This window comes from Alligator mississippiensis, chromosome 7 (genome assembly GCF_030867095.1).
Source record: "Alligator mississippiensis isolate rAllMis1 chromosome 7, rAllMis1, whole genome shotgun sequence".
NCBI classification, from domain to species: Eukaryota; Metazoa; Chordata; order Crocodylia; family Alligatoridae; genus Alligator; species Alligator mississippiensis.
Window position 1 is genome coordinate 69,381,332 of NC_081830.1, and position 20,694 is coordinate 69,402,025.

Below are 20,694 nucleotides of genomic sequence, written 5' to 3' on the forward strand. Positions count from 1 at the left end.
CCCTAGTAAATTTGGCTCTATGGTTAAGGCATTACACTGGAATATAAGGTAATCTAGATTCAGTTCCCAGCACCACAAGAAACTTCCTGAATGACTTTTGGCAATTATTTAATTTTCCATGTCTCAAGTTCTTGATCTTGCATAGTCTCTTTTTTTTTTTTTTTCATTTTTTTGAAGGTAAATTTTTCTGCATGGGGCTTTCTTAATTATAATACAATTAACATTTTCTAGAAGGCAAAATGTGTTTTAAGAAAAAATGTAGAAGTTGTTTGGAACTTTTTTTTTTAGAACTGGGCCAGTAAACTCACTACCAACTTTATAATTCAAGGGAGCAATTATATTCTGGGAAGAAGATGGTCGGGATGTTTATCTGAAAGAGTCATCTAATATTTTAATATATGTGAATGGATGATAAATTGCTAAAGAAGTGCATAGACTCCTGGTCTTCAAGCTTTTGCTTTAGTGTCAGTGGTTCCTAGTTGAAATTACAATGGAAAAAATAAGATGTCCTATGTTGTATTATCACCATAGCCTACAAAACAGTAACTTAGTTTCTTGAGGAAGTAGCTTATTTAAAAGACAATAAAACATATAATATTCACTGACCATAACTCAATCTTTTCCAGAGCTAGATATTATGGCTTGTCTAGACAGAAACAGTTGTCAAGCAATTAAACGGTCTTCTTGCCAATATCTTTTCCAGTTTTCCAGTAATGCACTTTGAGCCATATGAAATGTCAATTACTCTTTACATCAATTAAACCAACCAATAGAATATTAAGGACAAAATGATCATCATTTAATGGTATCTTTCTGCCTGTGATAGCTGCTAGAGATTCTGATAGCAAATCTGATCAGTAGTTTACAATGAGTTTCTCTTTTCCCTCTAATAACCATGCCCTTTATTATCTAGCCTACTCGTGGTCTAGAGCAGGATTCTGTGTGCTTTGTACAATGGAAAAACAGAATTGCCCCAACTTCCTGGAAGATTGCAGATATTTCTTATATTCAGAATGCAACTTTCATTTTTGTAAAAATACATTGCCCACTGAGCAACAAGTTTTTAATCTGAGGCATGAGCTTTTATATGAAGTTTAGTTTAAAAATCTGTGTGTGTGTACACACGTGTGCCTATGTTGATACAAGAGAACGAGAGAGATCTTTAAAAATCTTTACCTTGTAGCACTTTATTAATTTAATAGTTTTTATAGATTTCTAGGGTCAGAATGGACCTATTAGATCAGGGGTGGGCAATTATTTTGGGCGGAGGGCTGCTTACTGAGTTTTGGCAAGCCTTCAAGGGCCGCATGACGGGCAGCTAGTGGAAGATAAATATTAAGTTTCTAAGTTTTTTGGGGGTTTTTTTTAGGGGTTTCATGGGCCGGATAGAATGGCCTGGTGGGCCACATGCAGCTTGCAGGCTGCATTTTGCCCACCCCTGTATTAGATCATTGAGTCCAATCCCCTGCTCCAGGCAGGAAAGAGCACTGGGGTCAAGTAGCCCCAGCCAGGTGCTTGTCTAACCTGCTCTTGAACTCATCCAAGGTAGGGGAAAGCATCACCTCCCCTGGAAGTCTATTCCATATTTTGGCAACCCTTACTATAAAGAATTTCTTCCTGATGTCCAATTTAAATCTACTCTCCTTCAGTTTATGACCATTGTTTCTAGTAACCCTGAGGGGTGCCCTGGTAAACAGAGTATCCCCTATTCTCTGCTGAACCCCTGATGAGTTTGTAGACAGCCACAAGATCAGCCACAATTTGTTGCATGACATGGTGTAGCAAGTATTGTATTACCCTATACTGTTGCAAAGAGTTTTAATAAAAGATGCAAAAAATATTTTTTTAAGGGAGATGCCAGTAGGTTTTGCATTGGGTAACTTCTATCTGACATTAATCCCCCATCTTGAAGGAAGCATATATATCTGTTAATGTAGTAATAGGAACATGGATGGGGAATTTCATGTGATCATTTAATATTATTTCTCTAATTCTTTAGTGTCCACTTTGCTATGTCTCTGATTACACTGCCCATATGCTATTATGAATACAAAAGGTTGTGTCAATGTATTATGCAAACTGGATTCAGATAAGCTATTCGCAATGCTCTAATTTTGGAGTTAAACGCAGTTGCAGAATCGCTTGAAAGGTATTCTGCTTCTTTAGTGTTATAATCACTCCATCAGTAAACCAGAAACAAATTCTCATTTTCATATAATACATGACACACACGTATGTGGCAAAAGACAAAACATATCTGTTTCAGAGCAGCTGCCCTGCTATGTTAGATACTCAGGACAGCATCTGTTTGTCATGGCTTGTTGCCATTGGCAAGTATCCTTTCAGGTTAATTATTGGATGATGTGTAGTCCCTCAGTAATTTGTCAGCATTTCATTGTGAGAGCATCAGAGGCAGATGCTTTCCTAAAGGAATCAGTTGAGTGTGCTGACAACTTCATTGTATACTGACATGAATTTGGATCCATTGTTGAGATGGATTTGGAATAAGTGATGAAATGCTGGTAATTAGATCCCAGAATATACAATAAATTTCATAATCAATCATTTGTTAGATAGTAAAATGAATATTACTTGCCAAAACTACCTAATGTTGAACTTTTCAAATGATCCCTTTTTGCAATGAGGGGATTATAGAGATGACAGCCCTGAAATGAAAACATTGGAAGTACATTTAGAATTTTAATTTGCAGCACTAATTTATGTATGTGCTTCATAATATGACAGGATTTCCACAGTGCTTGGGTTTAACTTCATGCCCACTCACTTTTCTTATCAACAGCTGTAAGTATAGTTCTTTCTTTCACTGCTTACTGGACCCACACCTACTCAATTCATTTAGATGGCAGTGGCACCACTCACTTTTTTAAAATGTAGGCCTTTCGAATTCCAACAATGTTTATAGGATCAAAATAATTAGAAACAGGTGTTTCAACCTCTTTCCTCTACTTTGAAACAGAAGTTTATAACATTTTCATTATATATGAGGCAAACCATAGTACTTATGGGGTGCTTGTACATGTAACAAAATTTGCCCTTTCTTGCATTCCAGTGGTATTACTTTTTGCATGTGCAGTTTTTCCTGACATTCTAAGTCTTCCTGGCATTTGAAAGTAAAGCTCATCCTGACATATTTTAGTCTGGGTCACCACAAATTAAAGCTTTGCATGCATGGATTAGTTATGAGCAAACAGAAATGCGCTCAAAGGTGTGTAATGAGCCCCTTTGTCCACCTGATGGCTCTGCAACTTCCTGTAGTTCACCCCTTTGGCCACCAGATGTTGCTTGATTTCGCAGAGAGGGTAAAGGGGCTACCTGAAATTCTCACGTATTTCTGGTAATGTTTATTTTCAGATGCTGCGTGTAGCAGTTCAGCCCAACATGACTCAATCTTCTGCTCACCTACCTGCACAGACACTCGTGCCCCCCATTAACCTCCCTGCCTCAGACCTGTAATCATATTTACACGGACAGAGCCTTTTGCTCACATGAACTCTCTGTCCACACACACACACACACACACACACATTATGGGGGGGAGGAGTGATATGCCTGTGATCTATCTCTGCCCCTCACAGCCCCCCAGGCCTACTGTTGGCTCTCACTCCTGACCAACTGTACCCTGCCCCCAGCTCTGCCGGTGCTTCTCACTCCCAACCTGCAGCTCCTTGCCCCGCCCCCCCAGCTGTTTTGTCCATGCAACTCACACGCGCCATGCACATGCACTCTCTCTGTCTCTCTCTTACTTTCCAGGGCCCGTGCACAGAGCATGTGATTCCCCAACAGCCAATCACCTTGCTCCACTGCCCGTAGCCCCAAGCAGCTAAGCTCCGGTGCCCAGGAAAAAGCCAGAGGCATAGCAAAAACTCAGGAACAGGGGACTGCGGTTCAGAAGTGAGGGGAACCAACAGGGCTGGGGACTTAGGAGTGAGGGGCAGAGGCAGGGCATGGGCATGTCACTGCCCTCTCCCACCTAATCATATACCCCTCTCTCTTCTCCCCCCCGCCCCACAGGTGCCCTCTTTTTTGATACTAGAAATACGGTAACCATAGGGCTGGCTCTTTTGGGAAAGGGGAAATTCTGAGCAGTTTCCACTTCTGCTATTAGGGCATTTTATGGTCCTATGCACTATGCCCTATTAAATTTATCCTTCTACTAACCCACTATAATTTTACCCTTATGATAACTCTGGGACTTCAGAGCCGGGTCCCAAGCCACCTGGGAGCTTTAAAAATCTCATCCCAGCCCCTCTGGAACCTTTCTCAGGCCCTGGGTGTCTTTCCCTCTTCCCACCATCCAGCTGTGCCTGATGAAAAGTGCTTCCTGCTCAGTAGATGGGTTTTGTAATTAATATCCCCATTCATATTGCCCCCTGAGACCTTGAAGTCTCCTGAGACCACGAAGACCCTTATAACTAGAAATATAGGCTGCTATAGCCATGATAAGAATGCCCACACAGCCTTTAAGTTTCACAAGCAAATTGATACCCACCATCCTACTCCCCATCTGTAATTTGCCTTGATCAAAATCTGGCTTTGCCCTGTCCTGATGTGCTGCCTGGGGGGCAAGGTAGCTGGCCAAAGGAGCCTGCTGAAGGCAGAATATGGTCAGTTAGCAGGAAATTAACAGCAGCTGGCAGAGGGACCAGCAAGGGGGCGGGGAACTGGTAGAACCAGTAATTCTGGTAATAACTGCAGGTCTGCTGGGGGGGGGGGGAGGCGGCAGAGGAGGGGGATGCCTGTACACTAAACAATAAATTAATTTAATATGATGCCTCTCAATTTGGATCTGGGGAGTCTTTTGGATCTGGCCTGTTTGGACACCTGGGGAGTCCTGTGAGTGGAAGGTGTTCATTTGCTCTGAAGAGTAATGAAAGCACTCCAGGGTGCACTCTTTAGGCACCCAAGAAGTTACTAATTCTTTGATGGAACCAGGGGTGGATTATGGGGTGACTGCAACACTGTCAGTAAGCGCACCCTTTGGGTAGCCATGGGCAGCAACGCACAGGGAGGGCACCCATGCCAGGGCCATGTGGGAGGGATCATGTGGATGACCGTGCAGGCAACTGCAGCTTGGTGCAGGGTAGCTATGGCTTGCGGAGGGGGGTGTTCCAGGAGTGAGGGGATTACTGGTTTGCTGGTGCTCCCCCTGCTGTAATTGAGTACCAAAGAGATCAGTGGGGTGGATTCTTATATGCTTCCCCCTGCTGGAACTTACTGAGAATTGCACACCGGGCTTAATTCGTTGTAAAGACTACCATGTACAAACATTGACATGACATTTTAAAATAAACCATTTTAAACTTAATAAATCTGTTTAATTTAATGAGAATTAAACCCCGTTACGTGTACAAGCACTCTTGGTGACCGTCTGTCACCAAATGTACTCTGCTTTCCCTACAATAAGGGAAATGGAATTTTTACTGCAGATAGTGGTGAAACTGATGGGGTCCCACTTCTCACTCACAGTTTTATTACTAATAGCTTGGGAGGGAATGTCTAGTTTGGTGACTTTTAGGCAAAGTTATTTTCATTCTTGGATATTTCAGTAAAAACATGATGTGGTGACTGAGCTATGTGCTTCAATTATAATTTACTGGAATGACCAAATGGAGACCTCTTTGTTTTGAACTGGCTTCTTTGGACCTTATTCTTCATTTTATAGGATCCATTTGAAAGGTGTAGATTTGATTCAGAAAAGCTAGATACTACTTGAGAGCCAAGTCACATTTTCTCACTGTATGAATCTTAACTAAAGTGGTCTGAACTCTTTAGGGTTTCTCTTCCACTACCATGCCCAAACTTATATTATTTCTGCAGCACTTATTTCTATTTATGACCTGCCAAAAGTCCAGCCGCTTTATTCTCCAGAATTCTCCCAGAATTCCTTAATTTTCTTTGACATCATCACTAGTAGGTTTTTTTCCCTCCCTTTCAATGTCTCTTCAGTAAGCTCCTCTCCTTACCACCTTGTCACAATGAGTCATTTGACTCTGTCCTTTTTTCCTTCCAGTGTCTCTCTGTCTTCGTCCTGCCCAGCATCTCCAGCAGCCACTCCCTCTACAGGACTTTATTTAATGCTGAATGCAACTTTGCAAACTGTGGAAATGGTCCAGGCCCAAACTCTGCAAGAGTATAATTGAGTGACACTTGGTGCATCTACATGAGATGCTTACTGTGGAGTCCCCTAATTAGCTCTGCGGTAAAGTGTCACCATCTACACGAGCAGTGCTGTTAGGTTAGAGTAAATTAATTAACTCTGTCATCGGACAGTACTGCCCAACACAAGTACTTTCCACTATATTGCACATGTAGATGGTGGATGGGGCTAGCTGGGGCACGAGGGTGCTACAGTGTAGGACTGCCTGCTGGCTAGCCCCACACTGTAGCACCCCAGTGCTCCAGCCAGCCCCTCTGCAGCACACTGAGCTGGGCAAGAGCAGCCCTGGGCAGGCAGACTGACTCCCTGGGCTCCCTGCCAGCCAGGGCTGCGCCGCCTCGGCTTAACATGTTGCAGTCCCATGTGCACATGTAAATGTTGTGCCCAGGAGCAATAAACTGAAGCGCAAGCTGCACCAGAGTTTGTGCTGAATTAACTTCACTTGTAGATGCACCCATGGGTTTGGCTGTGAGATGACTGGAATTGTAGTGCTAACTCCATGATGGGATTTTCAGAGGATCACAGATTATCCTGTGTTTCAGGGCTCTTGTTGGTTTGGTTTTTTCTCCTGGGTTAGATTGGCAAGGCTGGGGAGTTGTATCTGCCTTTGTTGCAGAGCATGGTCATTTTCCTAGTGTCTTCTGAGCATATGGTAACCAATGACTACCCTGTCATTGCATTGGCAGTGTCCTCATCTCCTCTACTCTTTCCTATGGCTTGTAAGATCTACTTGATGTTTCCATTGTGGTGCCTTGTAATTGTGTGTGAGGATTTAAAGTGGCAATATTGGGGAATCCTTGGGGAAATGGATGCCTACAAATACTGGAGACTGCACTTAATGCCCCATGAGGCCCATTTTAGCCCTATGTTCTTATGTGAGAGCCCTTTAAGCACAGTAGTCTATGGCATTTAATAAAATAATACACTCTTTTAAAAAATCCTATGAAATTGATTACAGCCGTGGAATTAAGTTGTTTCAAATAAACTATTAAAAGGATAGGTTTTTTTATTAAATTGCATATGCTTAGAAATGATTTCTGTGTAACCTAGTTGTTTTCTATTAACTTTTATGAGACTCTCCCAAAGAGGAGGGATTATTGGAAAGTTTTAGTAATATTGAAAAAATGCAATGAGGCAGAGAAGTTGTCTAGCAATGCTGCATGTTAGCAGGATGCAAGATTTCTGCTATGAAACTGAGGAGCAGTTTGGGTTGAGGAATGGGAAAAGGTTTGGACTACTATTTTTTTTGTTATAGTTTACCCATTCTTTGAGATCACTTAATAATTTGGCACCATTAATGTATTCCTAAGTGGAAGAACACAGCTGCAAGCTATTGTGTTTTATGGATATAATGGCTTTTGTATCCCTGCCCAAAGAGAAGAGATCTTATGGGAAATCTTCCAAGATATCACTATTAGCACACACTAACTGTATTCCCATGACAAGTACAAACATTCCAAGTTTTAGTAAATAGTTATGTCTATTAATTTTATATAAGGAAACTTCCAAATGAGCAGCTAAATTAAGCATTTAAATTAAGAAGGAATTGAATTAGCATTAGTCCAGTGGCCTCTGCCTGCTGCTTCAAGTTAACAGTGTGAATTCTGAAGTGAACTGAAGCCCTAGGTATCCAGATGATGGTATAAGACCCAGTCTTGTTCTGGGGAGGGGACACAGTCAGACTGACCACGGCCTTTCCATTCGATAATAGGCAAATTTATTGACACAGTAATAACAGAAAAGAAACAATACAAGCAACCAAGCAATTCTATATATATCTACCAATTCCAGGGCTGGCATCAGAGTCAAGAAACATCTGGCCAGGATGCAGGCTTCACTCTGAAGGCTCTTTCTTAGGTATCAGATGTCAGCATGTCAACAGCCTGGAGATGGCTTTGCCTTTATGTCAGTGAGAACTGACTTGTCATAAGTAATGGAGGTCCCTGGTACACCCTTCTGTGCTCTCTCCTTTAGCACAACCACTGATTTTCTTCTTTTGGACCCTGTTTTCAAAACACGGTCTGCCCTTACTTACATGGAAATCCAATTCAAATGGAAACAAATTCCAACTGTGCGTCCAAATCCTATAGGAAGCTTTGAAAATCTTGGCATCAGTGTAGTGATATAACTGATGCAGGCAATGATTTAAATTCTTCTGTATTACATTGGTGTAAATGAAATCAGCACTTATTCCAGGGTAAATTTTGTACTAATTCCAGAGAGACCAGAACTTGGGCTGTGTGTAGACAAAATGAGAGGTGTGTGTGCACAACTCTTTAAAGCAGGCTAAATGCTTTTGCATTACTTTAATAGTGTCAGTGGTTGCACACCTTGGCAGCATATTGCGCATCAATTCCAGAGGCTGTTGGAAATTCAGCAGCCTATTGTGCCTTGAATGACTTGAGGTGCAGCAAACTAAAACTCCTTTGAGTTTTTTAAAACCCACCGCTTTAATTTAGGGCCCCTGTTTCGTCTACACACGCCCTACAACATTGAGGCATGAAGCAGGACAGGGTGGCAACTTAGAGCAGCGATTCTCAACCAGAGTGTCATGGAAACCTGGGGTGCTGCTGCATCTTTGAAGCATGTTGCAAAGATAAAGTATGAACAAATAAACAGATAAGGACAGGCCGATGCTTGTCTGTTTCCCCACCCCCACTGCCTGACCCCTTACAGAAGTTATGGAGGGGTGCCTTGAGTCGAGTCCACTGAGGGATACCTTGAATCCAAAAAGGTTGAAAACCACTGTCAAGATATATGCAGACATTTGTTCATCTGAACCTGGGGGTTTGTGGGACTAAAAATAGCCTCAGAATTGGAGGAGGGTAGGAATAATACAGCTCTGGGGCTGGGGTGGGTGGCTGGGCTTTTCAAGCTCCCAGGTTGCACTCTGAACCCATGCAGGTGTTTGGTAGACTGGGCTAATCCATTCCTGATTTAATTTAGTTCACCTTCTCAAGTGAATTTATTTAGATCAGGCTGACCATTTTTTGTCTGATTTAATCTCCTGGAATGTCTGCAAAGATTGGCATTTAGACCAACTTAATTCTTGTTAAAGTCTGCGCATATAAGGTCTGCACATAAATGTAAGGTCTGAACACACCATTAGAGACTGTTCACAAAGGCATAAACTTTTGTAGGCAACAGCCTATTTTGTTAGATGCTTTGACATATATGTGACACATGAATATGACATTCATAGCATCTGATGAAATAGATTGTCACCTATGATACCTTATACCTCTAAATTATTTTGTTTCTAAGGTGCCACCTTGCTTTGGCTTCTGCCTGAGTTTAGACTAACACAACTATCTACCACTCTCTACTAGTTCTCAGCCATGATAAATTTTGTTTTAAGAGAAAAAACATTTTTGATATTTCTTTTAACTATAAGGTCAGTTCTTATAAATGTTACAATAGTCACATCAATGGACTCATTTATAACCCTTTACTTGATCTGTGGGAGTGACCATCCTCAACCATAATGGATCAGCAACATTGACAATAGTTAACAATAATATGTGTTACAAATGCAAAATGTGTGTGTGTATAATAATATCTTTCTATATAATTTAGTGGTGGATTGTTGGTCAGAGACTTCTTAGCTAATACATTATTTTGGTGAAAGAACTATTACAAAAATCAATAAATTGCTCCTGTCTTCACCATTTTGATAATAAGAGCTATTATGTGATTCTTAATAAAGAATATTACATCATTTTTAATAGAAGTCTTTATAGCTCTACAGGCAAGAGTATGCAGGCCTAGATCACAGGAATGTCAATTAAGAGAAGTTTTTACAAGTTAGAAATATAACTAGAATTAATGTATTTTTTCTTAGATCCTTTCAATTACAGTTAGGAGGTACAATAAGTCATTTAATTTCTTGTAGATTCATAGATGTTAGGGTTGGAAGGGACCTCAATAGATCATTGAGTCCAACCCCCTGCATAGGCAGGGAAGTGTGCTGGGTTCAGATGACCTCAGCCAGATGCCTATCTAACTTCCTCTTGAAGACCCCCAGGGTAGGGGAGAGCACCACCTCCCTTAGGAGCCCATTCCAGGTTTTGGCCACTCTAACTGTGAAGTTCTTCCTAATGTCCAGCCTAAATCTGCTCTCTGCTAGCTTATGGCCATTATTTCTTCTAACCCCCAGGGGCACCTTGGTGAATAGAGCCTCACCAATTCCCTTTTGCACCCCCGTGATGAATTTATAGGCAGCCACACGGTCGCCTCTCAACCTTCTCTTCGGGAGGCTGAAGAGGTTCTCCTCATAGGGCTTGACCTGCAAGCCTTTAACCATACGAGTGGCCCTTCTCTGGACCCTCTCCAGGTTATCCACATCCCTCTTGAAGTGTGGCGCCCAAAACTGCACGCAGTACTCCAACTGCGGTCTGACCGGTGCCTGATAGAGGGGCAGTATCACCTCCTTGGTTCTGTTTGTCATCCATCTGCTGATGCATGATAAAGTGCAGTTAGCTTTGCTGATGACTTCGTCACACTGATGACTCATGTTCATCTTGAAGTCCACTAGGACTCCGAGATCCCTTTCCTCTTCCGTGCTGATGAACAACCCATTCCCTAGGCTGTAGGTGTTCTGGACATTTTTCCTCCCTAGGTGCAGCACTTTGCATTTCTCCTTGTTGAATTGCATTCTGTTGTTTTCTGCCCATTTGTTCAACTTGTCCAGGTCTGCCTGTAGTTGTTTCCTGCCCTCCGGTGTGTCCACTTCTCCCCACAGTTTTGTATCATCTGCGAACTTGGACAGAGTACACTCCACTCCCTCATCCAAGTCACTGATAAAGACATTGAAGAGTATCGGTCCAAGGACCGAGCCCTGTGGGACCCCACTGCCCACACACTTTCAAGTCGATACCGACCCATCCACTACGACTCTCTGGGTATGACCCTCTAGCCAATTTGCCACCCACCGGACTGTGTAATCATCCAAGTCACAGCCTCTTAACTTGTTGACCAGTATGGGGTGGTAGTACTTCTTTGTCATCTTCCACCTTCCTCACAGGCATCTGCTTGCACCAGTATCTAAGCTCAAGTCCACATCCAACAGGAAACTACACTGTGAAGACAACTGCTGCTGTTAGCTGGAAACAGACCATGTGTCTGCTCCAAAGTCCTGTTGTTATACTTGTTTACAAGTTGTAACTTGGCTGAAAATTGTATTGAAATTTCCTGAGCAAAAGGGGATAGTCTTCTAGGGCCTGAAAGAGGGCCAGTAAGGAAGAAGAACCTTTGTACTAATTATTTTTGGAGATAAGTGATGATGGCATACCCAGGCAGTAACTTTGTGTTAAAAAATTATTTACCTGTTTGAGTTCTGTAATACTGTACAGACTGAAAAGCCACTTCCTATACTGGTTGCTATTTAATTTTGTAACATTTTGCTGGAAAATTGAATGCTAGGTCTATTGTAATGGTGTGAATCCAGAGGAATCTCTATGCTGTTGACATGGGTAGATTTGCTAAAGTGGGGTGTGGTGCAGTGCCTCAAACTATGAGAGGATGGGGGCAAGGCATGGCTGGAGACCTCAGGTCTGTGCAGGACAATGTAGAGCTGGGCAGGGAGCTAGTGTACAGAGATGTAGCACAGCAATGGAGCACAGGTCCCTCCTTCCAGCACCTGCTCCCTGACCACCACCCTTCCTCTCCACACCACAGTATCTCCCTCTGGTTGTGAGCAGGCTGTTGGAAGGAGGAACCTGTGGGCTGTTGCCAATGTCCCTTGATGAGTCTGGCACTGTGCACAGCCTCAGCCCATGTCTGGAAGAGAGCAGAACCAGCTCTGGGGCGCCCCTGGAATCTGGATCAGGTGGGAACAGGGGTGGCAGTGGTGAATTGGGGGTGCTCTGCTACCTCAGCATGCCCCCTGGATCTGCCCCAGCTGTTGATACTGTGGAAAAATGTCATACTAGTCTCTTCTCAGTCTCTTCTTTTTGTTTTGTTTTTTTTTCCTTGCCATTGTCTTCTCACCTTCCTGTCAATGAGTTACTAATCAACCAGCTCTGCCTATGTGACCTTGGCAGGGGGGCATAGACCAAGCTTTCTATTGTGTTAGCATTGACCTCATGGCATGGGGGCAGGGGCTTAAAACATGTCACTAGGAGTTGGCCAGTGATGCTTTTTAAATTGGTTGGTTGGTTGTCCCACTATACCTGACTGGGATTGGGCCAGGTAAATGATGTCAAGAGGCCTATATAAGCCAAGACTGCCCAGGAGGAGGAGAGCAGTCATGATGAAGAAACACAGCAGCTGAACATCTGAATCTCTCTCTCTCAAGATGCTGAATTGAGTAAACTACTGGGAACCTATCTAGATATAAAGCCTGTAATGGAGATGTGTGATCAAAGGCTACCTAGCCACACTGTTTGCTCTAAGGTTATTCTGTGGTAGAGCTCTATCCTATACCCTTCCCCAAGCCAACCCTCTGTATCAATAAAGTGTGGTGGACTCACTGGGAGAGGGTTCAGGCATGCCTTTTCTATTCCCTTGGCTCAGATGACTGAGGGAGGCTACTATTTGTGCTTCAGACTAAAGGAAGAAGCACACGTTCTTGCAGTGGGTCAAGCACCCTCAAGAACTACAAAGCCTATGTACTCCAGGGGGCACATGGGCAAGAGACAGTCCAGACCCCTGGGTGTTGGCAGTGGTACCCGCAGGCTTGCAGGTGTGCTCCAGGAAGGGGGTCAGCCAGACGTGAGGTGCCCTGGGGAGGTGGACAGGAGCAATGAGGTGGGTGGCCCAGCATAGGAGCATCCCCTACTGGCCTGCCACAGATACAAGAACTTTTGGTGTGTTGTATGCAGAGTTGGGTCTTCAGTGTATAGCAAATAATATATTAATACTCCTGTTTTTTAAATTTGACTTAAAACAATTAAAATCAGACCATGAAAAAAAACCCAGTACCTTTTTATATGAAAATTTCTGATCAACATTTAATAAATGTTAGTAAATCTGATAACCTTTAATAAATACTACCTGCTATTTACTGTTTTCCCCCAGTATTTTCCCCAGTTTTTTTTAAGGTGATAGGTGTTTGTGACAGGGGGCCTCCTGGGGCCGAACTCTGTGGCCCGCCTACTTGTCACCGTGACAGGGGGCCTACTCAGGGCCGAGCTCTTCGTGGCCTGCCCACCTGTCTCTGGGCAACCGCCCGCTTATCTCGTCTGCCACGCCTTTGATGATAATTGATTCGTATATCGATGTCAATTAAGCGGGAGGCTACCCATTGTAGTGCCCCGATGCCAGGGGCGCTCTGTGGCTCCGACCTCCCCTAATACCGCAGCCCAAGCCTTGCAGATGGCATCAAGTTGTTACTATAATCACCGGCCCCATACTGGGCCCCAGAATCGTCCTAACAGGACCCCTCTCTGATCCTTCCTATCAGGCGGCCACTCCGCCGTCATCCAGGCTACCTAGCCCCCCCAAAGCCATGTTCCCCTCTCAGGTGTGGTCCCCCCGGGACCTTCGGCTACCTGGCCCTGGCCCACCTCCAGGCCAGTCGGGACCCCAGGCCCCCGGCTCTTGGGCGTCCCTCGCGGTGGGCCCCCAGCCCTTTTGACTACCATAGTCCTGGCCCCAGCTTGGGCCAGTTGAGGGTACTCTCCCCTTCGGGCTGGGTCTCTCTAGCTGCTCACTCTGTCACTGGGCCTTACTGTGCCACTACTCCCCGTCCTCTCGGGGGCAACTGCAGCACCACACCCACATCGCTCCCACTCTCGGGGTCCACCCTCTCTGGGCCCCTCACAACACTGGCCCTCTGGGCCCCCCAACAAATGCATGGGTAACCCACCCAGTGGTGTTGGGAGCTAGGGGTTAAGGCGCCCCGACCCGCCTTTCACCGGGGTGATAACTGGCCTGGCATTTCCTGGGGGCTCCCGTGCCACTGAGAGCCCCACCAGACCACTTACTCCCGGCAGGGTGCAGTTTCAGGTCATGCCCAGCACCAGGACCCTCCTGCCAACCCCTTACAGCTCCCCCTTACCTCCAGGTCATTCACAGCAGCCCTACAGCCAAGCAATGTTGCTGCCTGCCTCCTGCAGCCAAACTGCCTTGTTTATATAAGCAGCCTAAGCCTCAAAATGGCTGCCCTAATCAGGCACCTGGAGGCTGCCAACTCCAGGCCCTTGAAGTCGCAGAGACACCCTGTGCTCTGCCACAGTGTTACTTTAGACATTGACCCACAGCTCTGGGTGGTATAAGACATTGATGAAACTGTCACATAAACATAGTCTCTGTAAGTGTGAATCCTAATCCACAAGTGGCGAGCAACATGATCCACCTACTAGAGATGAAAGAATATGTTCCCTCAGGGTTTGTTTGGCCTGCTCTGGTTGCCAGTCAGATATGTCATAAGACTGTCTGTTCCATTCCCTTTTCAACCTTTTACTTCCCCTGGTGCAGCAGGAGCAAGCAATCCCTATATTACCGTAGAGGCGATTGGTAATGTGAAGAGAATCTTATGCAGATGTGAAAGGAGCTAAGGCTTCATGGGGACCTCACTACAGTTGTGCCAGGGGTCCCTGAGTCTAGGCAGTAAAGGTAACCTAAAATGTACCTGTGGCAAAACCACCTAATAGCTGTAAAACAAAACTTTGTATCTCAAACAGATTTCATTAATAGGGCCTGATTTCTGTATAGGCAACTCCTGTTTAGTGCTCTTAATTGGTCCTGAAAAACTGAGCGTTAAGCAAAACTAGCGTTAAGTGAAACTGAAAGTATTTGACATCCCAAGATGGTGACCACAATTTTTTTAATGACCCAAGATGGCATCCATGAGCGTTATAGTGAAACTTGCTTAGTGAAATCAGGTATCAATTTAAAATGAGCATTATAGTGAAATTGCGCTAAACAAAACAGCATTAAACATGGGTTGTCTGTATTGGTGTTTAGTATTTTAAACATTCAACTTGTTTAATTTCACCTTTTTTGTTTTGAAACATTTCGGATCAGAGCTGGGCATGTCTACATGTGCAATTAAGGTGCAGCAATAAACTCCAGTGCTTCTTGTGCCAGAGTTTATTGCTCCTAGGCATTTCTTTTGAATGTGTACCCAGGACCACAACACACTGAGCCAGGTCGGAGCAGCCCCAGCTGGCATAGGGCCCCTGCACTAAAGTACCTTTGCGCCCCAGCCGGCCAGATCAGTGTCTATATGTGCTTTGCTGTGCACTAAAAAACTCCAGAGCAGGGTTGTACTTGTATTTAATGTAATATTTAATAGATGCTGAGATGTTTACTGTGGAGCTGCCTAATTAGATCTGCAGTAAGCACCTCACATGGACGTGCTGATTGACTGGTAATGACTTTTGAGCAGACTAGTGGAGATATTACTCTCTTGATTCATACATTTGCCATGTAACAATGAAGTCCTGATGTTGTATTTCTTGTACAGATAACAGTCACCACCATTTGTGTGTGTTCAGGATGAATGTAATTTTGGGCACCAGTCCTATTAAAATAATTTTATTGACAGTGCATACAGACATATCTTGGTTACAGGACTTTTGTGTGACTTAGTATAGTTGGTTATGGGCTTTGCAAGAAAACAGAAATACTGCAAAGATTTTGAAGAAGACAACCTTTTTGTCTTGGATGCAAAAGACAATGGAAAAAATTGTAACATTCACACGGAGGAGGGAAAGTAGAAGGTTCTTGGACTGGCTAATTGTAGAACAGATAACATCATATATTGATTATTGTGCTGAGGACCTAAAGTAGACTGAAAATCGTAAGTGTATATAAATATCCAATATTGGTCTGTGTGTCCAAACATGGAAAAGTTTATTGCACAAAAGTGGCCAACACAGATATGGAAGAAGAAAGTATATGTGACCTAGCATTGAATTGTTCAAAACCATTTTCCAGCTACTGGAGCTCAGATAACTTTGCAGAAATGTTCTCAAGGGTTGAAGAAGTTAAGTAAAGAATATTTCCTTTGCTAGTATTCATACAAAGCAATTATAAATCTTCTTCGGAGTGTATTCCAAATAGATGTCAACTTAATAGTAGTAATAGAAGGTTGGTTTCTGAAACTGCAGGAAAGACGAAAAGCATTGCTGGTTCTAATATTGTATTCCATGTTATTGACCCCATAAAGTGGCTGTATAACTTATACTCACTGGCTGCATCCAGAGAAGCATGGGCAGTGGTATGTGACACCACAGACCCATCTGCAGCACCACACACCACACATCCAGGCATTTCCTATGCTGCTACCTTGCAGTGCAGGTTTTTTGGGGGTATTATTTGACCCTTGGAGATCCAGCAATACCATGCTCTGCCCAAAACTGGAGGCTCCAAGCTGCAAGAATGATGAGGCTGTAACTTCCCTGGCCCCCAGGATCCCAGGTAAGGCTTCTGGGGTTTGCAACTGGGTATACCTGCCATGCACCAGAGGGTGCGTGGCATGGGTGTTCCCTGGGGACAACCAGCAGAGGCACAAGGTGTCCAGCTGCTAGTTGTCCCCAGGGAACCGAACATCTGTGCTCGAGTGAATGTGGCCACATAGGATACTCACTTATGCTTGAGGAGAACTCCAGAATCTTTATATCTATACTAGAGTTATAGATTCCTCAGTATAACCTTGTCTTTTTTATATCTTATTTGGTATGATCAGAAATTTATATATATTGTAAAGATGACAGTAGTATTGTAAGTCTGAGGATGAGAACATCCTCCTGATTTTAAGCTCTAACCTTGGGAGGTATTCCAAAATATAAGTCTTTTTAAAAGAGGTAATAGATTGATCATCTTTATTCCAGCAGGGAAGAGGGAGATAGAGAATAGTTTGATAAGAGTTCAGTCTAACTCAGCACTTACATAATTGTGTACTTGGCAAAAGTGCTTTGTATTCCAGGAGGTGTTCAGTTTCAATCACTTCATTTTGTTTACCTTTAGTTTGAAGATGTAGTTTGCTTGCACACTTTTGTTAAGAGGAGAGGGGGACGAATTTTTCTTCCACCTTAATTGCTTGACTAAATTTTGATCTTTTTCACTTAGGATATATTACTTGTGAATTTGATCCCAATACATCCATTTCATTTTGATATCAATAGTACTAGGATAGGATCCTTAACATAGGCCAGCTGAAACTACTTCAAGGTGAAACTATGGTTCCAGGTCAAGACAACGTTTAACTGATAGATGTTAGGTAGACATTTCCCTATAGGTAGCATATTTAGCTTCGATCAAATTAAGTGTTCCTTGTACCTTCCTCTGAAGCAGGTCATACTGTCTACTGTTGGAAATAGAATAAGTGGCCTATAGAGGACATAAGACTTGACACTGGTATGATCTGCTATGGGAATGCCTGTTTTTTCTTTCCTGTGTGAGTATGTGCCTAAACAAGATAGTCATGTGAAATTAACTCTGTTTTGGAAAAATGCTCACAATACAACTACTATATTTGAATTGGAAAAATGCTGATTTGCTGAATTAGTCATTACCTTTGTTTTAAGCTGCACCCATCTGGCCTTGTGGAGGTGCTCCCTTGCTGCTTTGGAGCGTGCACCCAGTGCTGGCCACAGGGTGTGTTTCGGCAGCCTTGATATTGGGTCATGTTCACCCTGAAGGAACCCCTGATACTCACTTGTCATGACTTGGTCTTTTTCTTCAGTGTTGGGGCTCCTTCTTGTAGCTCCTTCTGGACTGGGTACTGCCCTTAGTGGGCATTCCTGGGGCTCCACTTCCCCTATACCCCAGCCATGCACCAACCCTCAGGATGACCAGATCTTGGATTGCTGGCTCACCCTTCTGATGTCTTCACCTGCAGCCTCTTCTCCTTGCTCATCTCCCAGGCTCTTTCTGTGTGAGATGACCACAGGATGTCAGACTCTGCCATTTCCCTGCCGCTGGCTTTTGAATCAGCCAGGCAGCGTTTTTTGATGACATCATCCAACCCGTGCCATTCTCAGCCGGCAATAAAAACGGCTGGCGAACCATGCAGGTGGTCCCAGTGTGGTCTTTCTGGCCCTGTTTCTTCTAAAAATGGTAAGTTTGCCCTGTCCTCAGGGCTTTTTTTCTCTCTTCCCAAGGCAGGTTGGCCCTGCCATGGGTGCCACCGTGGAAGGGGGCTTTGTGCCCCCCATTTGTGTCCCCAGGACATAAACTATTTAAATCATGACAGCAATTGTTTTCTATGATTGGTGCCAATTATGTATTCTGGTTGCTACACTTTTCTTTGATAGAAAGAATGCAAGTTAGGTTATATCAGGTTACAAATAATGTTATGAGTGTAGGGAGTGAGATTCTATTATTGTCACCATTACTTTCTGTTGATAAAGGGCACAAATTATTGTTATAATTTTCTCTTTGATGTGTTTTCTAATGATGGCATCAATTTTTCCAAGTATTACTGCAAGTTTTGATGAAAAAGTGCTAGTGAGCAGTAGGTTAGTAACAAAACTATATTGGCATTTCTTTTGATATCTGTTTGTATAAAGGTTGAAGATAAATGATCTTCCATAAAAGCTCATTATCCTTTTGCTTCTCCAAACTGGCCATAGGTACTAAACACATAGACAAATGTTACCACCCATTGGGCATGTGTACACAAGATGCTAACTGCGTAGTGGCCTAATAACACTGCAAAGTAGTGTTCTGGGCAAAAACTGTGTTAATGCACTACTGCGTAGTAGTATTAGGCTTCTGTGCAGTAGAAGTCATTAAAAACCCATTTGCTGGCCCTACTGTACAGTAGTGAAATTAATGCGCATTGATTTAGTACTTGGTTAACCAAGTACTAAACTTAATGTGCAGTAGTTACAGTGCATTAATCAACATGTAGATGCACCCATTAAGAACTTGTAAGACTCCACTGGATGCTCAGCTGCATTTGCTGTACTGGCAAGGTGACTCTTTTTAGCAATGCTATTTGCAATTCAACCTATCTTTTGGTATACACAGTGAGTGGCAGAAAATGTTTGTCTCCCCATTTACAAGTGAAATAAGTTGGTGTATTAAGGTTTAGTGATGTTCATGATGGTCCTGGAAGTAAGAAAGAGGCAGGTTTTATTTATTTATGTATGTATTTATTTATTTATTGGTGAAATATTTTATTGGACCAACTGTGTAGTATATGTGTATAAATATAGTCTAATATTTCTCCCAACTATACAGTTGATCCCATAAAAGATATCACCAAACAATCCTTATCTCTTTGATGTTTTAGATGAGTCAATGATGCTGCTGCTTCATTCTTCTGCTATTACTACTGTTGATCACACAACCTCCTTTTAGAAATCTTGCCATTCCTTGCCTCTTATGACTCATTTCCTTTCTTGTTGTTTCTTTGGCTTTTCTTTCTCACCAGGTATGTTCATGGCTATCTATGGGAGGGGCAGTTGCAGGGCTTTGTATTTGCTTCTGTGCTGAATCTCCTGTTATACCCCCTCTATCATTACTCATTACTTTTCCATAACCACTTCCTTTCATGAAAACCAGTATGAAATAATATCTCTATATGTATCTGAAAAATCACTGCCCTCTCTTTCTTCAGATTAATAATCTAGACTTTATTGTGTAGTCTACAATAAATTAGCCAATTAATCTTGACCACCCAGAGGGGTAGTTGAGGATAGCTGACATTTAATAATAATAATAATAATAATAATAAATTAGAGCAGGCTCTCCCTATTGATTATAATTGACATTGGGTCAGATTCAGAGTATTATATCCTTCATCTGACCCTTGTCATCTTAGCTTAATTGAAAAATGTTGGGTTGGTCTAGAGATGGCCTAGTATAATGTGATATAGCTAATACTAGTAAATAAAATAAGATTCACTATGATCTGAATTGGAACATGGGTTTTTGCAGATCAATGAGTCACATGTTTTACAAAGCCTAATGTCAGATGCTTTGGAGAGAGGTGAAAGTGCCTATATTGCATCAGGAAAAAAGCACAATGCAGTATGTCATAAGAAGATGTTTTCCATACCCTTGTTTTGATCAATTTTTTTTCTAAGAAGTGTCTCTATTTTTATGTTTCCATGCACAACTGCTAGTTTTTAACTGGTCATAAAGTTGCTCTTTTGCAATGCAAATCTCAGCAATTGAGTTTAAATGGTTCACAAATATTTAGAAATATTTTACTGACTCATAAAAATAACAGGTGAGCGTATCCTGTTAAACCTAACAGATGTGAATACAAACATGCAATTGAAATACTATGTAACTCATACATGGATAGCAGAAACTACTAAGAAATAAAATGCAAGCTCTTTTTTTGGTGATGGCATGTTATAGTATGGATATAAAATAAATAATTGAAATTGCTAGACCAGGATTTTTTCTTCCATTTGCCTCATAATAGCATGATACTGGAAGTTCAAACTGATAAAAGGTAATACTTCATCACAAAGTACAAAATTTACTTGTGGTCTCATTGCTAGAAGACCATCACAGAGTCACTCTTAGTAACTTCATCTCTACTATACTTGATTTAGTTTGTGCTTGAGAGTGGGCATTCGTGGCAGTGTGGGGACACAGTGTAGGTATAG